This window comes from Pituophis catenifer, unplaced genomic scaffold (genome assembly GCF_029215685.1).
Source record: "Pituophis catenifer annectens isolate HBS135680 unplaced genomic scaffold, rPitCat1.0.hap2 SCAF_1, whole genome shotgun sequence".
In the NCBI taxonomy this organism is placed as follows: Eukaryota; Metazoa; Chordata; class Lepidosauria; order Squamata; family Colubridae; genus Pituophis; species Pituophis catenifer.
Window position 1 is genome coordinate 275,512,934 of NW_027256881.1, and position 23,071 is coordinate 275,536,004.

Below are 23,071 nucleotides of genomic sequence, written 5' to 3' on the forward strand. Positions count from 1 at the left end.
AAATTGTTAATCCACTAGAACAGTGTTTCTCAACCTTGGAAGCTTGAAGAGGGGTGGACTTCAACTCCTAGAATCCCCCAGCCAGCGCTGCTGGCTGGGGGATTCTGGGAGTTGAAGTCCACCCCTCTTCAAGCTTCCAAGATTGAGAAACACTGCACTAGAGACACGTGTAAACAAGAAGGTCTGGAGTGACCCAGATGGAGGAAAGCTTGCCTTCCCAATAGGAAATTGTTTAAATTGTTGGTTTAGGACTGGCGAGAAAATGAAAATGATGGTCTATACCGCCTTGAGCTCCAGGAAGAAAGCTGGGATTTAAACAACAAAACAAAACAGAGTAGCATCGTGACCAGCCCCACCAACTGTGGATCATGGGACCTGTGGGCTGGCCGTGCCTTGGGAGGGCGCCAGGTTGGACAAGACTTCGCTTAGTTCTATAGTGTGGCGAGAGCGCAGGACCAAAGCCCCTCTCCCAACTGGCCTTTCCTTCCTGCCTTCCTCTCTCTGAGGGCGAGGGAGCCTCTGACGGACGGGGCTTGACTGTCCTGCGGCGAGGATTCCGTCCCTCATCCCGGAGCCTTCGTAACGGCGGGAACTTGTTCTCACTCGCCCGGGCTTGTGCAGAGGCTTCCCTCCGAGAGTCTCGGGGCTGTAATTGTGCGGGGTGTGCGCGCGCGCCTATATTTTCCACGGCGTGGGGCCGCGGCCGTCTTTTTGGGCTACTTACTATAGTAGCTGCTACCTTTCAGGAAGCGCATAAAAAGAGGAACCGGGCGGGGAGAGAGTGGGAACAAAGCCGCTGGCCCGAACTGCAGGACCGATGGCCGGGTGTTGGCGAGGCTCTGCACGGCCGGCGATGACTCCGGAGCCCATCCGCTGGGGCGGGAAGAAGAGGAACGCGAGAGGGACCAGGGGGGCCTCGTCCTTCTGAAGAGGACCTGCCGAAGAGGGCAGATGTGGTGGCATCGGTCTTGGGATGTTCCGCGGAGCCCCCCAGGGAAAAGCGCCGCTGCCAGGTACTTTTAAGCGGGGAATGGCCTCGGCTGGTTTCCTTTTGCCGTCTGGGCTGACGCCCTGGTCTGCTCTCGCACGGGAGGGCTGTTGTTTACATCCTGCTATTGTAAGGCCCTTTGCCTTGCCATATCCCCCCCCCCTCCCACCTCCCTTCCTCTTCCTTTGGGGCCGTTCGCCGGCTGCGTGTAGGAAGGTAGGCCTGTTCAGCCGGGACACATAGAGTGGGTGGCCAGGCTGGCAAGCAGGCAATCTGTTCCTCTGGAGACAGGAAGGGCTTTAGCACATGGAAGCATAGTGGGAATGTGGAGTGTTGGGAGAAGTGGGAGAAACTCTCTCCGAGGGAGGGAAGACAGGAAAGTCTGGAGTATTGTCCTTCTTAAGGATTCCTTCCAGGCTGAAGTGACAAAAGAGCATCCTTATACACTATCTGTAGAGAATGGTACTGTGGGCACCAGCCTTCTTCCTCACGAAGCAAATTTCCCTTCTCTGTGTCCTCTGCGGGGTAATGAAGGGGAAGGAGCCAGTTCTCAAACACTTTTGCTTTGCAGAAACTGCTGTCATCTCCAAGAAACAGGTGTTGAGTTTCCTAGGTGCTCTTGGAGAGTGAAGATAGTGGGGATGTTGAATAAGAGGACAAAGTGATGTGCGTATAGTTTCCATTTTTGAAAACCACAAACCGATACATAGTCCTGGACTCCAATGAAAAAAAAAAAAAGAAAAGAAAAATAAAACAGTCTCCCACTTCAAAAATAGCAAAATGTTCAGCGTTTTTCAATTGCCAACCACAAATACAGTAGTCTCATTTCTCTCTTAACATGATCCAAAAATAGTTATGAATTGGTGGAGGGCTTTGAGAGAATCCCAGATAGTCTGGGCAAGTACAAGTACAATAAGAATAAGTCATTTAGTTGAGCCTAATGAAATATTTTAGGATTGAAATAACAAAAGCTTAATAGGAGAAAACAAAGCCGTTTTTTCAGTTATATCAGGCTGTAGTTTTCATTCAATTTCACTCCATATTTTAAACATCTGTATAAATACTTAAATAGAGATAAATCCACTGTTAAGTAAACTGCAAAGTACTATACAAGGCATTAATTCAGCCCTAATTCTAATTTGATTGGATTTTTACAGTTTGATTTTGAATTTTTCAAGGATATTGTATCTTAGTATATTGTAGGCCAAGAGCCTTAAGAGGTGAACTACAATTATAAAACAGCATATTCAAATAACTTTGCAAATTTGTCCTCAGGAGACGCATTTCCTCATTCTGGTATTAGATGACCACACTAAATGAAACGTGAAGGAAGACTTTCTGTTCTGGAACTTCCTCTTTGTTGCTCTTTTTTAAGGAGATTAAGGAGATACATGTAGGAGTATTTGAATCAATCATCAGAGGTTAATTTCTGCAAGGGCCAATAAATCCTTTTCGTTTATCTATTCCCGGTGGTTTACATAAGTTTCTTCCTGCTATTTTGTCTAACCATACTCTAGTATACCTTCTTGTTCTTTCTCTTTCAGGTGTCTCTCTTATGTACCTGCCTTTGAATCTAATTCTCAACATACATTATTGAATGAATGAGCTTCTAGACCACTTTAAGTCATCTGACTCTAAGTGGTGAATAAAAGCTATAACTAATGCAACAGTAACAATAGCATGCAACAAAACAAATGTGCTATGTAATTACAGTTGATAATTTTAATTAATCACAGAAAAAAACATTGTATCATTTTTGGCACTAGGAAATCTATGCAACTCAAGTCCCAAAGATCATCTGAAATAGTCAGGTTTTATGAGCTTTCAGAATGGGAATTATCCTTTCCTTGTGGGACAAACTATTCTTCAAGAGGACTGCAAAATCCAGTTCATGACCAGATGGCTGAAAAACATTCATTTTTTAAATGATATTCTATACAGGTAGTCCTCAATTTATGACTAATGAGCCCAAAATTTCCATTGCTAAGTGAGACATTTGTTAAGGAATTTTGCCCCATTTTACAACCTTTCTTGCCACAGTTAAGTGAATCCCTGCAGTTGTTAAGTTACTAACATGGCTTGTTAAGTGAATCTGGCTTCCCCATTGATTTTGCTCGTCAGAAGGTCGCAAAAGGTAATCACATGACTCCGGGTTACTGCAATGATCATAAATACACGCCAGTTGCCAAGCATCCACATTTTGATCACCTGACCATGGGGATGTTGCAAGAATGAAAAATGGTCAAAAGTTTTTTTCCCAGCGCCACTGTAACCTCAAACAGTCACTCTAAATGAATAATTGTAAGTCGAGGACTACTTTTAGTAACCCACATGGGCTACACTTCTATTATGGTTTCAGTGAAACAAAAAATAGGATGAGTCCCGTGGGGAAGCAGCCTTTGGTCATGAGGGGATGATTAGCAGCACAAATACAGGTATTGTCAGCACCACTAGGTGGATCAGATCAGGAAATCAACTTCACAGAAAGACTAGAACTACCGCTGTTGAGATTGGTTATTACTACAATAATAGAAACTTGCAAGTCTGACTTTGCGCCCTTCTCCTCTTTCTCATATTCCAGTGAATCAGGGAGGTAGAACTACTTCCAAATATTACTTCTTTTCTGAGGACTTAAAAAAATGTTTCAGTCCCTTTTGCTTAGGTTGCATCTTTCTGTCATGGTAATTTCCTTACCTTAAGAATAGGGTACATGCTGTTTCTGAGTGCTCTTATTTTGTTTATTATCTACCCTTTCCTTTTATGGTGGAAGTAGGAGACCACTTTGGCTGTGAACCTATTTCCCCCTTGGATGTTGTTGCAGAATTTATTTAAATATGGCAATAATTTCTGCACTGTACATTTAGATTAGGATCCTGCAGTCATGAATGCTCAATCAACATCACCAATGATTAGGAGAAAGTGTCTGGTGTTTTCTGATAGATAGTTTACCTGTATGTATGTATTTGCCTATACATACATATAGGCATTTGGGAAACTTAATTTGTTGTAGAGGAAATGTTATTACAGTAATAGCAGGATAGAAGTCCTAAGCTATCATATGGTTTGTTTGGTTCTGACTTAGCACATTGTATGATCCTAGCTAGTATGGGGTTTTTTTACCCACCGTTAATGATTGGCACAATGTGTGAACCCAACCACTCTATTCCCAAGGAGCAAAGCCATATGAAGGAGACATAGAAAGATTTTGTACTTTTTTGTACTCCTCTTTCTTCCTATGTGCAATGTTTTGTCCTGAGTAAATAAATTTGGAGTATTTGTCTTTGGAGTACCTAAGGGTTTGACAAGGAGATTTTGTAATGTTCTCATTTTAGAGCCAGAGTATGGGTTGTCCTCGACTTACAGTACACCTGGCAGCTTAGCAAGCATTTGAAATTACAACAACAACCCCCCCCCAAAAAAGTACTTACAATCCAATTCTAAAGTTCCGACGGCTGCCCTGTGATGCGACCACATTTTAGGCGCTTAGCCAGCAGCCCACATTTACAGCTATTTGCAATGTCCAATGGTCAGGTAATTGTAATATACAATATTTTGCCATAAACCAGCATCTACTTTTGGTTTCCAGAAAAAAACATCTTGTAGCGAACAACGGATTTGCTTAATGACCATGGTGTTCATTTAATTCATGGCATTCGCTTAATAACCATGGCATTTGCTTTACGATTGCCATGTTCCCCTAATGACTGCTACAAAAGTTGTAAAAATAGGTCCAGCTGCTTACAAGTCTATTTTACGATTATCATAATTTATGACAGTAATTTCCAGGCACAATTACGGTCTTAAGTTGAGGACTACCTGTATACTTGAAGTCAGTGATTAGAGGGTTTTTAAAAATCATAATCTGAAGCTGGTGCCAGCCATGAATGTTTGTACAATAGTCTGATGAGACACATTATGTTCTATTCTCCTAAATCAACCACATTATTTTCGCAACTTCAGCTATGTCTCATGTGTCTTAAAATCTCTCAAGCAGCATACAGTACTTACTGTACATGGATTAGCCTCTTATGTTTTCAAAATCATAGAGAGGTAAACAGAATGGTACTACTTCACCAGTTATTAATGACTGCTTAACTGAAATGTAAGGTAATGCCCATTTCATACATGCTCACGCTCATCTAAATTTAAGATAAAATTTGTGGTTTTTAAATATAATACCGTTTGCAGCATTTTTCTTATTTTAGTAAACTTATACTTTCCCCACTAGATGGCAGAAACTTTCAATATTCTATATCTTATTTATAACTGCTGGTTGGGCTTGATAGCCAATTATTGTTTGCAGAAAACAGCAAGATTCTTCACTTCCACTAAGACAAAGTAACACAGATGTGGTATCTGTACTCTTAAATTGATTTCCCAACATGGACATTTTTCAAGAGAATGGACTGTAGAGATTTGTTCCTTCCAGTTTTATCACATTGAGATGAGTGCCTTTTGGAAAGTAATATCCACTCATTCTTTGTGAATCGTAATTTGAAAAGATATGAGTCCAATAATAAAAGATAAAGATTCCCTCGAAATGATTCCTGGTTATTACCTCAATATTCATGCTAGGGGTATTTTTGTCAATAGAACAGAAGTGTAATCCTATTATCTTCATCTTTGGGTTTTTTTTTACTTCTTATTCTAGCCTAAATCTAGACATGGAATTCCCCAATGATCTGTCATCCAAGTACTAATCAGGCTCAGCCTTCATAGCCCAGAGAAAGAACTGGGTACTGAAGATATTCCTGCTGATTGCCAGCTTTAGAGATGTAAAGAGATGTAAAGATCTGCCTTATATCAAGTCAGACCACTGCTTTATGCTATTTAATATTCTCTATATTATTTATGGAAGGCATTTTGCTAATAATTCAGTCATAACTATTATCTTGCATGCAGTCAAAAATCTAGAAGCAGTTATGAATGATGCATATTTCAAAGCCTACAGAATGACCTTGGTCAGGTTAAAAGAGTATTGTATTTTTATTGTATGACCATCAGGATTACCTTGAACACATTGGTCTGATCAAATCTGTCAAATAATCTGGAAGCATTGATATAAATATTTATCAATTGAGATGGAAGAATTACGTCTAAAAAGAGAAATGCCTTGGCAGACTATGTGTAATGAACACTCATTAGTCATTACTGGAATGGATGGTCAAAATAATGGTATTCTAAAATGTAATAATAAAACAAAAAATGATAACAGCAGAACATTATAAACAACATGTATTCCTTTCTGATTATTATCAGGAGGCATTATACTGCAGGAATAGGGAAAGTAGCCCTCAGTTCTACTATATATTTTTTTCCCACTGACCTATTGATTAAAGCAATAAAAACAAATATTCTTCAAATATTAAAATCAACTGGTAACGCCTTGTAAAAATGGATCTAAAAGTGAGACCTCAACAAACTAGAACCAGTTTGGTATAGTGGTTAAGGTGCTGGCCTAGAAACCAGGAGACTGAATTCTAGTCCCATTTTAGGCATAAAAAACCAACTGGGTGACTTGGGACAGCCATTTTCTCTCAACCCAACTCACTTCACAAGATGGTTGTTGTGAGGAAAATAGGAAGAGAAAGGAGAATTAAGTAGGCTTGCCACTTTGAGTTGTAAAGGTAGTCCTCAATTTACAACAGTTCATTTAGTGATTGTTCAAAGTTACAACGCCATTGAAATAAGTGACTTATAACCATTTTTCAACACTTACGACCATTGCCACATGCCCATGGTTATATAATCAAAATTCAGATGCTGGGCAACTGACTCATATTTATGATGGTTGCAGTGTCCTGGAGTTATGTGATCCCCTTTTGAGACTTCCTGACAAGTAAAGTCAATGGGGAAATCTAGATTCACTTAACAACCATGTTACTAACTTAGCAACTGCAGTGATTCATTTAACCACTGTAGCAAGCAAGGTCATAAAATGGGGCAAAATTGACTTAACAAACATCTTACATAGCAACAGAAATGTTGGGCTCAACTGTAGTAGAGGACTACTTTATATGAAAAAAAAGGTGAAATAAAAATCTAAACAAACAAACAAAAACCCAGAGGGAAATACCAACACAATTAGATCAAGATTCTTAAGGTTTGCAGAAATAATAGTAAAATAAACCAAAATAAATCGAAATCAAAATAAGGGAACAACTACTCAAAACAATCTGGTGAGTTTTAAACATATTCTATAGGACTGCAGTGATTTGGAAGAGGTGTTAAAAGCTTAAATGGAGTACCTGTGACCCATTACTGCAGTTACATCTGTTTCCAAGCTGCACACTCCTAATGCTACTATCCAGCTCAAGTGTTATTTTTTTAAAAAATAGAAAATCTCTGATACCCTGGTTGGTCATTAAAACAGCATTCTTGTTGAGAAATCAGGATTACAGTGTGACATTTTGTTTAATCTATTTTGAAAAAGTAAAATATCCAGAATGAAAGTATGGTGATAAGCAAAATCTCTAACAAGGATTTCTGTCTGGAATCTATGTTCATTCTGAAATTTAGAGTATGTCAATGACATCTTGCATAATAGTGTTAAGAATTACATAATGTTCTACTTTAAAATGAAACACATCTGATTCTAGCTGTGGAATCTTAAAATAACTTCTTTGAGAGGGTGTTGTAATTTCAAGTGATATTGCTTGATATGCTGAGAATGCGTCTACATTTACGTAATATCTAGATGTTTTTGAAAAGCTTTGTGGTTACACAGAATTCCTTTTTAATTTCCTTTTATTTATTCTCTGCAGGCAGTGATTCTCTGCTATAGCAGACCATTTTCAACATTCTACTTGTTGAGAAATGTAGAAACCAGAATGTACAATATAATCCATAAAAATTATTCAACAGCCAGGCATCCACTCCCACTATATGACAAATCCATTTAATGTACCCTGTTGCAGTGACCAGATTAGAGGCTTATACCTCTAATCTGACAGCACTGGTCTGCAGACACTCAAAATGCTCGATACTGTTTCCTTTCCTGTGATATAGACTTGTGTGCTCATCTAACAATGGCACAATCAGCTTTAACAATACCAATTTTTCCTTCTTACTTCACAAAGTTGGTCTTATCTTACCTTCTCAACTACTATATAATTTATAAACTATATTAATATAAAAGTATTCCCCAATGCCTTTATTCTAACACTGACTCAGGATGTGTAAAACGTATTTCATTTGCTACCTATTATACATGTTACATATAGATATGTTCCAAGGTGTGTTGGGAAATATGGCCTGACTCTTCTTTTGTGGTTATCACCTATCCTCTGTTGCAATTATTTCTTTCTGTTTGCACTTTCCATTAGCACTTTATTTCCTGAGTCCCTTTCATATCTGTGCTTCCTCTTGTTCTCTCTTTTTGATACCAGCTTCTCTCTCTTCCAATAAGAGCAAAGAGAGGAGAGCAGGTCTCTATATTTTCATTCGAGGAAAAATGGTGTATATGTTTATGCTGATCCACGTTAACAGTATTTTAAAATATATCTGTACTACAAGATACAGTATAACAGCCCCATTTTTCTCTCACTGCAGTATTGAAAAATCAGGAGGGATGTTGAACTGGTATTTCATGGTTTATTACTTACACTTCAAGTAAAGGAATGGTTACTCGGCAGCTAGTGACTACAAACAAAAGCATATTAATCTATAGTCATCAAAAACGAGGAGGAGTCTGGTAGCCCCAGACCCTATTAGGTAGGAATTAGTAATCTGAAATAGGAACATTTCTCCCAACCCAATTTAAATCCTACATCAGTCCAGTCACTCCAATGCATTTGATGAAGCTTATTGCCTTTTACAGTAATAACCTGTATTAGTTTGAAAAGGTGCTACCAGACTATTTCTTCTTTCAATAAGATAGTGGGTACTTGTTCTCCTACTCTAGTTGCAAAATTATGGCACAATCTGCCCTGCTTTTCTCTGGACCTATTCTAGCTATGGCACCTTCCCATTTCACTGCATTTCATCTTGTTTGAACTTGGAAAATGGGCAGAAAGACAGACAAGCCAGTTTATGGGAGCCAGATAACCTGAAGTCATCAAGATCCCCAATCCCCTGGCTTTGCGACAACCGATTAATGTTCCTCCACATTTTAAAGGAGGGCAGCAATAGAAGCATGCTATCTCCTTACCTATCAGAGTGGCACACCATAATTTAGGACAGCACCAACCAAAGCAAAGGATAGGAATTGGCTGCAGGGTCAGTCAAGGTTATGTTTGCCTGGCATCTCTTCCAACTCTTGATGTCAATTCGCTCCTAAGCCTCTCAAGGGAAATCTGGAAAACTGTTGCTAACGCTCCATTTCTCTGGCACGTCTTCTGTGGCTCTATTTATCTGGTCGCCTCAGCCAACGGTTGCACGAAGGCGGCCGGGCCCGAGTATTGCAATGCGTTCGAGGAAGCGGCAGATGGAGCCACTATCACGCCTTTTCCCTCAGAGCAACAAGGAGGCAGCTTCCCGGGCAGCTATCTGGGGTCCTTAGGCGCTTTACCTTGCTTTGTATTGATACTTCCTGCACGGCTCTAATTTCTCGGCGAGGCGCGCTGGGGAGCGAGTAGCTGGAAGCCGAGCATGCACCACCCGTCTCGGGGCTACGCTAGTCTTTGGCACTCTCGTTTCTGCGGCTGCTTTGAGGGGAGGCGTCCCGGATAAGCCCCTGGCAGAAGGAGCGAGGGCAGCACTTTCCCTTCTTCCGCCCGCCTGCCTTGGCAGAGCAATGACTCCCGCGCTTGAGCGAGAGACCGACACTGTCTTCGGGGCTTAATCGCTGGCTACTCGCCCGCGCGAATATGACTGGCCCTCTCCCGAGCAGGTGAGGGGAGAAGCACGACCAGCGGGGTTATGGAGCTGCACGAGGTCAACGAAAAGGGCTCGAATGGCGGGGGCGCCGCTGCTGCTGCCGCCTCCTCCTCCGTTGGCTCCAGTTCGCCTTCCACGGCTAGTTCGGAGACGTCCGTGTGCCCGGAGTCGGACAAGATCTCCACTCTGGGACGAAGGCACAGCAAAAAGAGGTTTGGGCTCAAGATCTTTGGGCGCAGGTGAGCGAGAGGCGCGACCCAGTATGAAAGAGTAATGGGATAGCATGGCACACTAACTCATGGTTCTTCAACCACACAGCAAATCACAAAAAAATACGTTCAGGTAGTGGAATAAAATGCTTTGGCTAGTTTGTGGCTCAGTGTGTTGTGCAAAAGTTGCTGTCTTTGAGTAGTGGGAGTAGAGGTTGTTGTGACGCGCGCGGAGGTTTCCAATCTGAGGCAGGTGATGAAGCTCAGTTGACAAGGCATGGGTTACTTCGATGTACCCCAAAACACGCATACAGAGACCCGCCTATATTTGCTTAGATATGAAATAGAGATTCTTGTCCCTGCTACGTTTTTGAATGTAATTAATAGGTATCACCAGTAAAGAAGGTAATGGTTCAGTTTGAGAGAAACAGCACTTTTATCTTTGGTGTAAAAACAAAAAACCCTTAATCCTGTGTTATTCAGGAATGTAAAATTTTGATTGTCAGCTGTAGTGATGAGAATGTCATTCTTCCTTTTCACCCTTCCCCTCCCAATTCATTTTGCCTCATTGGACTGAGGTTTAGTCTCTGATCTCAACAAATAATGCTATTTTTCTTTTGGTAAGAACATGGGCTGGGTATTTTTGTAATTAGTTAATAGCTTTCAGTGGGATTAGGATCTGCCTTTCCTTTCCCCTACCTCATTTACTCATCTTCCTCTTTACCCAATTTATTGTTGAATTAAGATGTGTTTATAAATACAGGTGTTCCCCAACCTGAGGGCCCTTTGACAGATTGATCAGCAGCTCCCATCATTTACATTCATCATGGAAAATATAAATTGGAGATGACTGAATAATCCAATAACAAAAGTTAGGTATAAATTCTAGAACAAAATGTTTTGTTAGTGCTTAATTTGGAAATGGTGAATTAGGTTTGTGTCTGTTTCTCTGTAGCACAAGGAAATATAGCAGTGTCCAGATATATTACTGAGGCATTTGCATTTTGTTTGCGCTGTCCTTTGACCATGCTGTTGTATATCTTTAAACATTATAACCACCTTTCCGGCAATCAGGCATTTGGTATGTAATCTTTTGGTAGCTTCTTGGAGTTCTGTGCTACACATTTAATATTAATGTGTGGCATTTAATATCAAAATTATTTTGCTTTATACAGGGAGAGTAATGTTTGAAGGAATTCATAATTCTTTAGTTTGAAATATTATGTTGGTCTTGGTTCAAAATAAATAAAGTTGAATTTTTTTTGGCTTTTCGGCCAAAAGTGATAGGCTTTTGAATTTTTTTAAAACCAAAACATTGTGGTTTGTTAGCTACAGTAATTATATAAACTTTGTCAGAGAAGGGAACTAAAGCACTCTTTCATTGATAGCATTTTTGCAAATACAGACAAGTACAGTGTTAGCTGAATATGATAGGACGTTTTATGAAAGATCAGCTGTACTAATCCAAATGTTATGGAAATGACATTTTTTATTTATATAAAGAACCAGTACTTAATGTAATAGAAATGTGTGTAACCAAAGTTTATATTGTAATTATTGTTATAATTTATATAGTATAATTAATCTGCGTATTCTATCACACAGTGCATATGTATTTGGAATTATGGAAGAAGTCACAGTAGGAAGTGGCTTTCCATTTTACAGAAGGGGATTCCTGAAGCTTAGAACATTTGGTGAACTCAGAACACATACCGGCTACACTGATTAAGAAATTGAGCCAAGCTTGTTAGGACAGAATATACAGATGGGAACCAATATAAAATTCAAGCAAAGACAGTGAGAAGGGTACAAGAATTTATTTATGTGTCACATACACCAGGCCTGCACAATTTGTTGAGGGGAAGAGGCCATATGGAAAAATTGAAAATCCTTGTGAGCAGCAAAGAAATACCTGGAGGGCCGATCAGCAGCTAGCAGAGTAGAGGAAGCACTAGAACTGAGCATGGCAGCAAGGCTTGGAGGTGCTTGACAGTGTGTATTTTGGAGTGGCAGTGGTTATAAATTTACTATTTTAAAAAGTCAAGTTTTTTATGCAGGTCTGACATAACACCCAGCAACACATGCACAGAAGCATGAAAATGTGGAGGAGTTGGCATTACAACTTGGTCCCCGCTCTTTTAGAGGCTGCTATCATTTGGCAAAAATTACCATTAAGTTTAGGGCTTCCATCTACAACTCCAAACATAGGTAATGTATAGGATGTCTAAAAATAATTTCATTTCCAATCCAGAGACTGGAACTAAACAAATTAGCTAACAGGGCTCACCAAACATCCTAGTCTCAAAGCCTTAACAGATGAGTGCAGGCAGGAAAGTTTTGCTGTCTCTGTTAGAATTGACGATCTGGACTGATCTCACTCAAATTCTCTTTCTCTTTTCTTGTGCATGTAAATCATTGGAATGCATATATGTACACATTTATAGAAGTTCCCTTGCCCAGTATTACCTGGGTGCCCATGCCCACTGAAGGCACATTCGTGCAAAATAAATCAGCACTAGATAGAAGCGAAGTAAAGGCTCATATTGTTCCCAACTGTCAAAGTAGATCTCAGATGGATAGAATATGGTGCTAGCCATGTTCTCCCATCAATGATCTTTTAAAAAGGAAATGATGCATGAATTACAGTTTTTCCTTCCAAAAGAAGCCATTGTTTTGTAATTTCTGAGAGCTTTGCTAGGTAATCAATTGTTCAAACCTAGGCGCTAAATGCTATTTGTTCCAGCCATTTTTTAAAAAGAGCATGTTGTTTTTGAAATAAGAAAAGCATGGCAGGCTTGATTCTTTGGCTTATACTAAAGGCATTTCTATTCAAATAGAAATATGTGACAATGATAAACAGCTATTTTTGTATTAAATACTGTTACAAAACTTGCTTAGTCTAAACTTTAGAAACATTCTGAGGGAGTGAATCTGGTTCATCTGACCCTGAGCTCACTGTTCATTCTCATCCAGAGCCCATTTAGGAAATTTAGGAAATAGCTTTACTTGTGGAAATGGATTGAAGATTAGGCGTTTGGGTAGGTAAAGACTGAGTAGATGACCTGAGAAACATAGTAAGCATAATTTGTCAAATCTAGTAAAACCAGTCCTATACTGATGGATCGGTGGAGAATAGTTAGGAGAATTTAAATTCCTAACAGGTCTTTCATGTCCCACCTCTAATTCTTAAAGAATGAGACTTTTCCTTCCTATCCCAGTAATTGCTTTGCTAGTTGTGTAGGGACTGAAAATAACCAGGGCACCCGTATTGACTCAGATACAAAAAGAGTCCTTGATGAATTATTTCTGACTGGGACTGCTGCTGTTCTGGTGTTATACCCTGTATGTCCTAGTTAGGAGTATTGCCTGTTAAGATAATGAACAGAGATGTTTCCTTTATGATCCTTTCTGGTATAATTAGAACAAGGCTAATTAGGTCTTCTGTTCCTAAAGCTTGAATTGTGCCAAGGCTTAAAGCCAATTATGCTTTCTTATTTGAGAAAGCTGGTACTTGATAAAGAGAACTTTGATATTGAAGACTGTTACAACTTTTATTAAATGCAACAGAAAACATTAGTTTTGGTTTAGTGTAAAAGTGGAGAGATTGGGATAGAAGGTTGACTGGTTGCTGTTTTCTGTAGCCGAACAAGGGTCTGGATGCCCATCTTGCATACATCCCTTGCATGTCAAATTCACACCAGAGTCTGCACAGCCTGTAGCCACACCCAACTGTTTCTAGGACCAGATGGCTGGTTCTTGCCTCAATGTTTCACCTATTAATAAAAGATAGGAGAATATATGAACACTGTGTAAGAGTTAGGATGTGAATAGGTGCAGACTCCAACTGTTGCCAGAATCAACTAGCAATCAATTTTTGACTCACTATCTATTAACTGAATATAAGTTACTTTGTTCATACAAGAAAGTCTCTCATCCTTTTGCTTCTAGGAGATGCCTGTCTAACAGAATTATAAGTCTTTGTCCTTTTTCCCTTCCTTTCCCATCCTCACTCTGCCATACTCCACAATGTATGACAGTTGAAAATAACCAGCTAATAGAGGGGCATCTAATGAGATCCCCAAATTAATACTACATGAAATAAATACATGTATTCCTTGGTTAACAATGGTAATTTGGACTGGAACTTCCTTTGGTAAGCAGTGCGGCTGTAAAAGCTCATGGCCATATTAGTCAGCAACAGTAATCCCAGTTGCCATCATAAACTGGATCCCACCTAGTTGTTAGATGAGGGCCCACCCCGATCCAAGCCATGCCATCCTGGCCCATCCTAATCCAAACCATTCCCTGTTCCCAGTTTTGAGTTATGGTAAGGTAAGGGGCTGCTTTCTCTTCAGTTCCTCCCACCCATCTATCTTTCTTCCCCCCACCCCCACCCATCTTTGCCCTTCTGGTCATCCTGCATTCTATCACCTCCACTATCCCTACCAGCCCTGTCCCCCAGCTTTGCCATTGTTTTCCTCCCATTGCTGACAAGGCACGCCCAGCATGGCCCTTCACGAAGTTGGCCATCCTAGACTTTTTTCCTCAGGCCACATGTGCCCTTATCTAAACAATGCCTTCCAAAGCCTCATGAGAAGGCCTCACCTCAATTTGGACTGAGGGGAGCTTAGTGCAGAGTGGCCAAAAAGGCAGAGATGGGGAGAGATAGGCAGGTAGGAGGACTGAAATGTTCCTGTGGTCATAAGCAGAGTGGATTTTATGTAAGTCAAGTCCATTTAAATCACGATTTCTATCACTAGTAAAAAGGCTTGATTTAAATCAACTCAATTTAAATCATAATTTTTAAAGAGCAAGTGTCATCTCTGTCCCGCAGCAGCTCCTCCTCTAACCCGCTGTCGACTTACCGACAGTCTCAATATTGCAGAATATACAGCCTCATGCTACATAACTAAGCTCCATTTCATGCTGAATAAATTAAATTATTAATGTATCTTAAATAGAAAACTATATTTAGATAGATTTTTACTCCAAAAGCATTTTATTAAAATAAAATTGATAAAAATAAAAAATAAAAAACGATTTAAATTTTAAAAATCCTTTTTTTACAATTTTTTTAAAAAAAATCATTGATTTTTATCCACCCTGGTCATAAGTGTGGGTGGGCTGCCAAGTGTGATCATGTGATCAAAGGGATGCTGCAATGGTTATAACAAATTGTCCTAAAAGACTATGAGAAATGCTCTTATCCTAAGATATTGTGGAAATCCATTGCAGCTTCTTTAAAAGATACCCTGAAAATATATTTGATAAACTGGGGGTTAAGACAAATGTGGAGCAGGCTGTTTTAATCATTTGTTTCTGGTTTTATCCTTCAATCTCACAGGCCTTGGAAGATCTTAGTGCACATTCTATTTCACAATGACTAGGATTGTGAGACTGATCCCAAGGTCACTTCTGTTCTCCTTGATAAACATTTCTGCAGCTGAGATAGGCTATTTGGAAAGCTGAAGACTGTGGATTGCAAAGTTTTGAGACGGTGTTAGCCCTAAGGACTAAAAAGAGAACTCATGCTTTACACCCTGACACCTGAGGTGGTGACAAAACAGAGAACTGAAGACTGAAGATACAGTATTTCAGCATCTCAAAATGGACAAACCAGATTCATATGTAGCTCCCATATCCACTATGAATTTGGAGACAACACTTTTGTTTCTCACTTCATCTGCATAGGTGACAAAATGAGAATACAAAATAAGAGTGTAAATGGCTTGAGAGAAACATGTGGAAAAATAAGAATTCTAGGTGAAAAGGACAATGGCTAATCAACCAGTAAAGACAAAAATCTATCTTTTTGGCCTTTTAGCTAAGAATAGGATAAGTGATATCCTAATGAAAAGATGGATATTGTTTCCTGTGACTATCCTTTTCATCTTATACTTTCCAATCTTGCATTCATGTAAAAAAGAACCTTTGTATTATTCATTCCAGCAGATACTGTGAATGTATTTTCTATTTGCAAAATTCGATGCATCTTAAAATTCTTCAGCAAGTAATATTCAGCTAGGATGTTTGTGGCAATGCACATGGAAAGCAGACATAAGGTATTCTAAGATTATTGTGGTGTTGCTTCTTTAATTTCAGTACCATTTCACTACACTGACGGAAGACCTCAGTGTGGGAAGTTATTGCTGTAGATTAGAAGTGAGCTGTAATTTCAGCCTTGAGGGTTGTAATTAGAACCCAGAAAACAGTGCTCTGGTATCTGATTAGCCTGTCAACGATATATTATGGCAAACGACTGGGCTTGAATAAAAGTCATGATGGCTGTTGGCCAACTTTGATATGTAACCATATTAGCAGGTATTTAAAGAAAGGCTGTGGTGAACTTGCCATTGTGACATATGAAAACATTAAAAATGCAGTTGTATAAATATATTTGTGGGTGGCTGAAGCCAGGAGTCTTCAGTGGATTGTGGTATTTGGTTAATTTGCCTTTTCATTGGTCCTAGAGTTCCCTTGGTTACATATATAGTAGGCCCTAAAAAATCCAAAGGTGCTTGTGAAAGATGCGGACGTATGTGTGATGTCCTGAAAGGGTACATGTGCGCATTGTCTTTATTCTGTATTGCTGTAGATTATATGATTAAAGTTCATAAAAATAATTAGTAGTAAGAAAAAGCATAATAAGGGTTTACCTTTAAAGAAGGAATAGTGATTCTTTAATCAAACCCCTGTGGGTGATTCAATCTTGTCATATTTTATTCCTAGGAAATGTTGGGTTTGGTGCAACCCCAACTCGAATGAATAAAATACTGCCAGGAACTATTAAAAGCTGCATTTGGAAGATTTACTTTTGCATTATGCCATGTAACTTTTTTGTTGTGGCCTTGCGTTTGAATTAGAGGAAGGATGGTTTAGCCTCTTTACTTCCCATTTTACTTTAGAATAACCTACCTGAACCTTCATCCAGACTTATTGTACTAGCTGCATGTTGCTGTCTAATGAATTTATTAGCAACTTACCATAATTTGGTGAGAGGGGACCTTACATTTAAATTTATGTGGGATGTGGGACTAGAACTCATGGTCTCCTGATTTCTAGTCTGATGCCTTAACCAGGACACCAAACTGGCTCTTTTTTCTGCATTACTGTAAATTTACTAAGAGTTCCATGCATCATCTCTCCTCACCCCCACCCCCTTTGAGAAGCTATATACCTGTCAGGATAATTATTAATTTTCACACCCTGATAGTAACTCAGAGAAGCACAAGCTGCATTCAGAGTAATCCGTATTTGCTCTTTTATTTCATTTTGATCTCTTGAGTCGAAGGAAAATCAAAGTCATTTCAACCTACTTTGTGACTGTTTGTCAGGATCTGAGCTAGAAAATGGAAGCCAATGGTTTCTGTTTCTGTTTCCCTGATGTACACAGTGGGAGTCATCATTCATCACTTCCTTCTCTTGAAATGTTGCTTCCAATAGAATGCAATGCTGGAAATACAGTAATGTCCTTATAAATATTTGAGTCCTTTCAGAAAAGGAACGTTTAGAGAAGAGCAATGTACTATATTGCATTTTATTTTATTTTATTTCTTATAAAGTGAACATTTGCTCTAATAAATCAGACAAATGTGAAGTAACTTGTCTCAGCAAGTTATATATGGTTCTCAGAAGATTTATTTGAGTAAAATGCAATTGATCAATTAAGATTCTTTAATGTAGGGGTGAGTCCCTTGTGATCTTCAGTCTAATTTCAAACTCTGCAAGAGATGAGTTCAGCTCTCTGGTGAGATGAGAACAGGATGTGTGAGAGAGAAGAGATGCCAGTCCTCCCACTTGGTTTGCTATCTAAAGAGTTCCAAAATAAGAAACTGTTGTAAATGTTAATAACATGATCCATATCAGAAATTTGTTAGAATATGCTGCACTGTGTTCCATTTATTTATTTAATAAATGCCTTACAGCAAATTTGCTTTTAGAATAGATAGGTAGCATTCGGATTAAGTAGCATTCAGATTAAATTCCTTGGAGGCCCCATTGGAATTAACAAGTATTAAATTAATTCTTATGACTGTGCCATCGATTTTAGTTGTTTTACAATAAATCTAATTTAAGCAAAGATGGTTAAGGTATGGTTTCTTTTTGTAGTTCTAGACATATTCTTCGAGAATGAGAAAAAGAGACAACTTGCATTCTGTAGTCACTCAAAAAACAACAACTTCATTTTAATCTTAAATATAAGAACATATCTTTGCAATACAGAACAAATAACAAACCAAGCTTCCAACCCCTCCAGTGACTAGATACAGCCTTACACACAAAATGACCCCAACCGTTTCTTCGGAGGGGCTGTGTTCCTAAGCCAGAAATGTTGCTTGCCTTTCTTCTAACAGATCGGTCATTGAACATCCTTCCTCCTGCAAATCTCTGGAACCAATTTCAGGAGTTTTATTGCAGGGCTGTGTGCCATGCCTTCTGTGTTTCTGGATTGTAATCTTTTCATCAGGATCACTATTGTCTGGACGATGGCTGTTCTTACTTGAGATGAGCAGTCTAGATGTAGCATCTGGAGGCTTCATTGATGTGGTAAACCTAGCAGCTACCGTATCTAGGTGTACTTGCTACAAATACTATGATTTGATGTATAAGGAAAAAATTAATTATGCTGTTTCATATACGGGGGTGAGAATGGTAGAAGCTGTGAGTAAATGCCATAAAAGGAGAGTGTTAGACAGTTGTTCATATGCAAATAGCTTACATCTGCATTTCAGAGTTGCTGTTCAAAGATTAGATATGTAGGAGTTACATTTCCCATGTTTTTATTGTATTGTCACTAGTAACGCTTGAACATTCATTGTCTTTCACTTCCCTGTATTATTTTATTTTGTTTTTTCTGTTTTAAGGCCCAATTGTGTCTTATTCTGGCCTAAGTACTATTTTATAAATTGCTTTTACTTCTTAATTATTGGTTATTACTGAGTTTTTAGTAATATCCTAAACACTAATATCATTTAGTAAAGGATAGAAAGAAGAAATGATAGAAAATAATTGTAATGATGATGGATGTTCACTTGAGGATTGATGTACTTTTATTTAAACCAATATCCAGAATTAAATGCCAAGAATAAAGGATAGCTAGTTTGCAGTAGTGGTTAAGGCATCAGGCTAGAAACCAGGAGACAATGAATTCTAGTTCCACCTTAGGCCCAAAACCAGCTGTATGATCTTGGGACATTCTCTTTTCTCTGAGCCCTAGGAAGCAGGCAGTGGCAAACCACTTCTGAAGTCTTGCCAAGAAAACTGCAAGGGTTTCTACAGGCAGTCCCCAGGTATTGAAACATTGGCTCAAAGGCAAAAAGAAAAAGAAAAAGAAAAAAAGGGGGGTGGGAGAAGAGGAAGAAGAAAAAAAGAAGAGAAAAGAATAAGTGTGTGTAGGCAGGGTATGCAAATGTGGGAGCTGTATTTAAAATAACAAAATTGATCTCGTTCATTTTCATGTTCATTTATTGTACATGGGCAACTGGGTTGGTAGGCACTACTGCATCTTACAAGGCAGACTTGGGGAATTTCCAGTGGAACTATCTGTCAATTCAGTAATTCCACTTTTCAGATTGAGTTGGATTGAATCACTAAAATAGAATATGCAACAAACCTGTTTGCTTGTCAGCAAATATCTCCAATATCCACAGTTGGGAAATGTAACTACTCCTCTTCTATTTTGTACACTTCTACATTCTTCTAACTTTCTTATCTTTATGAGCTTCACCCTTTCTAAGCAATGATATGCAAGTTCACTTGATTTCCAGTGGTTATCTAAAGAAGCCTTTATAGTCATTCGCCATTCAAAGCACAGGCTGCACCTCAACCTCCCACAGATGACTGTGAGTCCACCTTAGTATATGTATGGAATTAGCTGTGGCCAGCCTTGATTAGGCAACGTTTAACTGATATGTGAAAGTGACAGGCTTTGGTTATAGGACAATTTTGTGGCAGTATAAGAATGATACCCAGCCAAAATTCTTAAATTTGATTTAGAAACTGATCTGGAATTACAACTGTATCCTTTTAGTCATAAGACAACCAGTGTATTCTAGTGCTAAAATGCCGGACTAGAGATGAGGAGATACAGGTTGTAGTCCTCCCTTCATCACGGAAGCCAATTCTTTGGACCAGTCATTCTATCTTAGCCCTAGACTGGAAAGTTGGAAAATAAATCTATCTACCAATCTGCTCTGGACCAGCATGGTAGGTTATGGTCCATAACCTTCAACCTGAAGAATCCTTCATCTTGCAGTGGATTGATTTAAGCTAATAATAATAACAACAGTAACAATTACTACTTTCATGTCATAGGTTTAATTATGATTGGAGAAAAGCATTAACAGTAAGTAGGCAAGCTAGTAATAAAAGCAGATTATTTTAGTGTTATCTACTGAAGTTTAAGTCTGTGTGGGAATTTAGTTAGGTTTAGATTTTACCTTGCCTGATTTATGCTTTCAGCTAAATCTGCCACCCAACTGACATAATCACAAATTTGGATAGTGTACATTAAATAACTTCCCCCCATCAACAATATGGAAATTTTAAAAACCATTCAATATTAACAAAAAAAATTATAAACTGACATATTTAGGAACATGCAGCCAGCAGTCACTATTTGTATCATCTTAACCCAATTTGCCCAGAGGAAAAGACAGGTTTGTAAAGCTTTCTTGAACTCTAACAGGGTCAGGGCTCACCGAAATATTTGGGTAGGGTAGGGGTGGGGATTCTTCCAATGACCCAAGTTCAACAACCGAAAAGGCATACTTCCTAGGTCCAATCAGATGAGATAACCTCAGAGAGGATCTTGTGAGAAAGTGTGGGATGGAGACAGATTGTGCCACAAATAATATGTAGATGGTAATCTATACCTAGAATTACACACAGAAGCCTATTGGGAGCCAGTCAGAAGTGATGGTGTTATAAGGTGCTCCTATAATTATCTAATCCATAGCATTCTGGACCAGTTGCAGTTTCCAGATGGTCTTCAAGGACAACCTTATGTTGTAGTAGTCTAATTAGAGGATGACTATGGTGCAAGTGAAGCGTCCTGGTGGCGCAGTTGTTAGAAAGTATTGCAGGAAAACTCTGCCCACAGCATGGAGTTTAATCCTGATGGGGCTCAAGTCTGGCTCAGCCTTCTATCCTTCCGAGGTGGTAAAATGAGGACCCACATAGTTGGGGACAATATGCTGACATTATTGTAAACCACACTGAGAGTGTGGTAAGCACTGTGGGACAGTATATAAGTCTAAGGGCTATTCATAAATGATCTCCTAATCCTGGGATGGATTGTGCAAAGGCCCTTCTGGCCACAGCTACCATCTGCTCCTCAAGCAGTAACTGAGAGCAAGAGACATCCCCCCACCAAATTGTTCACCAGTTCTGAAGGTGTGGGTTTGCAATCATCTTCAAAACCAGTTGTGGAATATCTACAGTTCCAGTTTCAGCAGTGCATCAAACCCCCAGCCATTAAGTCTTGCTAAAATTGATTTGTAAGCCTGTTCTTCCCCATTCAGGCCTGCAGACACTAGGAAAGAATCTTGACCACATTACCTGGTTGGCTTGGGACAGAGATACATAACTCTGTATATGATCATTTCACCCTGTGCTGGTTAATGACTTTACCTACTGGTTTCGAATAGATATTAAGCAAAATCAGGAGCAGAGTAGTTCCCTGAGACACTCTGCAAAGGCACAGGGAGTAGAACTCTGAGGCATCTCCAAAGTAGAGATTTAGGAGTCTTTTCCTATTAACAGTGTCTTTTTTCCAACTAATAAGTGCTGTAGATAGTTAGAGCTGCTGCATCTGCAAATAGCGGATGTAATGCCTAGAGTCGCTGAGAGTTGGGTGGCATAATGGCATAGGCAAATGTTGTTTTCTGGTATTAAAGGTGTTGTTGCAAGTTGTTCCAAGTAAAGTTGCCTTTCGCAATTGACTGATGGTAATTTTGTCAATGCTGATGGTGTTCAAGTGGTGCTCCAGTTATTTTGGGATTGCATCCAAGGCATCTATTACTGTTGCTACTACAGGTGGTCCTCGACTTACGACCACAATTGAGCCCAGAATTTCTGTTGTTAAGTGAGACCTTTGTTAAGTGAGTTTTGCCCCATTTTATGACTTTTCTTGCCACAGTTGTTAAGTGAATCACTGCAGTTGTTAAGTTAGGAAAACGGTTGTTAAGTGAATCTGGTTCCCCTATTGACTTTGCTTGTCAGAAGCAGATCACATGACCCCCCCCAAGGCACTGCAACCATCATAAATATGAGTCAATTGCCAAAGTGTCTGAATTTTGATCACGTTGCCACAGGGATGCTTCAACGGTTGTAAGTGTGAAAAACAGTCATAAAGTCACTTTTTTCAGTGCTGTTGTAACTTTGAACAGTCACTAAATGAACTGTTGTAAGTCGAGTATCTTTGCTTTCTTTTGTCATAATCATAATCTATTTGCAGGTCTTTGTATTTGTTATTTTCTCCAGTTCTTTCTCTTCTATTCTGCTGTCTCCAGGTTCTGCCACATTCACTACCCAGACATTTTGTTTTTATTATCAACAGTTGTTAAGTCTGGGGTGTTATGTGGCAGGTGCTTGTCATTTTGAATTCTAGAGTCCCAGAGTATTTTAGCTTCTTAATTTTCAGTTGCTTTGTTTATTTGTATATTAGTCCCATCACTTCTTGCTGGCAGGCAAATGCTATTTCTTGCAGATCTTCCAATGCATCTTTGTTGCTACTTTGTCGTGCTGTTGTTTGTAGTCAGTCTGCACAATTTTCTTGCAGCGGCTAACTAGGTGTTTCTTCAGCTTCTTTGCAGATGTGGCATTTATTATCTGTTGCTGTCTTTTCCATTCAGTCTTCCTATGCATTTTTTCTTAAGGCTTGGTCTTGTGCAGTCAAAGTTAACCCCTCTATGTCTTTCTTCAATTTTCATGCTCTTATACTGTACCAGGTCTTGTAATCTACTTTGCCTACTATGTTTTTTAAGTGACTTATGGGCATGAAATCCTTTGCCTTCTCATGTCTCTTTTGTATCTTTCGTTTGGTCTTTCTTGTGGG

General features: G+C 39.3%; 1 protein-coding gene across 1 annotated transcript in view; it reads left to right on the forward strand.

Annotated features, from left to right (window-relative positions):
- The first annotated feature begins 9,971 nt into the window (after nt 1-9,971).
- Nucleotides 9,972-23,071, forward strand: part of DGKZ (diacylglycerol kinase zeta) — a 119,342-nt gene continuing 106,242 nt past the window's right edge. The window contains exon 1 of the mRNA XM_070936227.1: nt 9,972-10,044. The gene's annotated coding sequence lies outside the window, so the exon portion shown is untranslated. The remainder of the gene's footprint in view (nt 10,045-23,071) is intronic.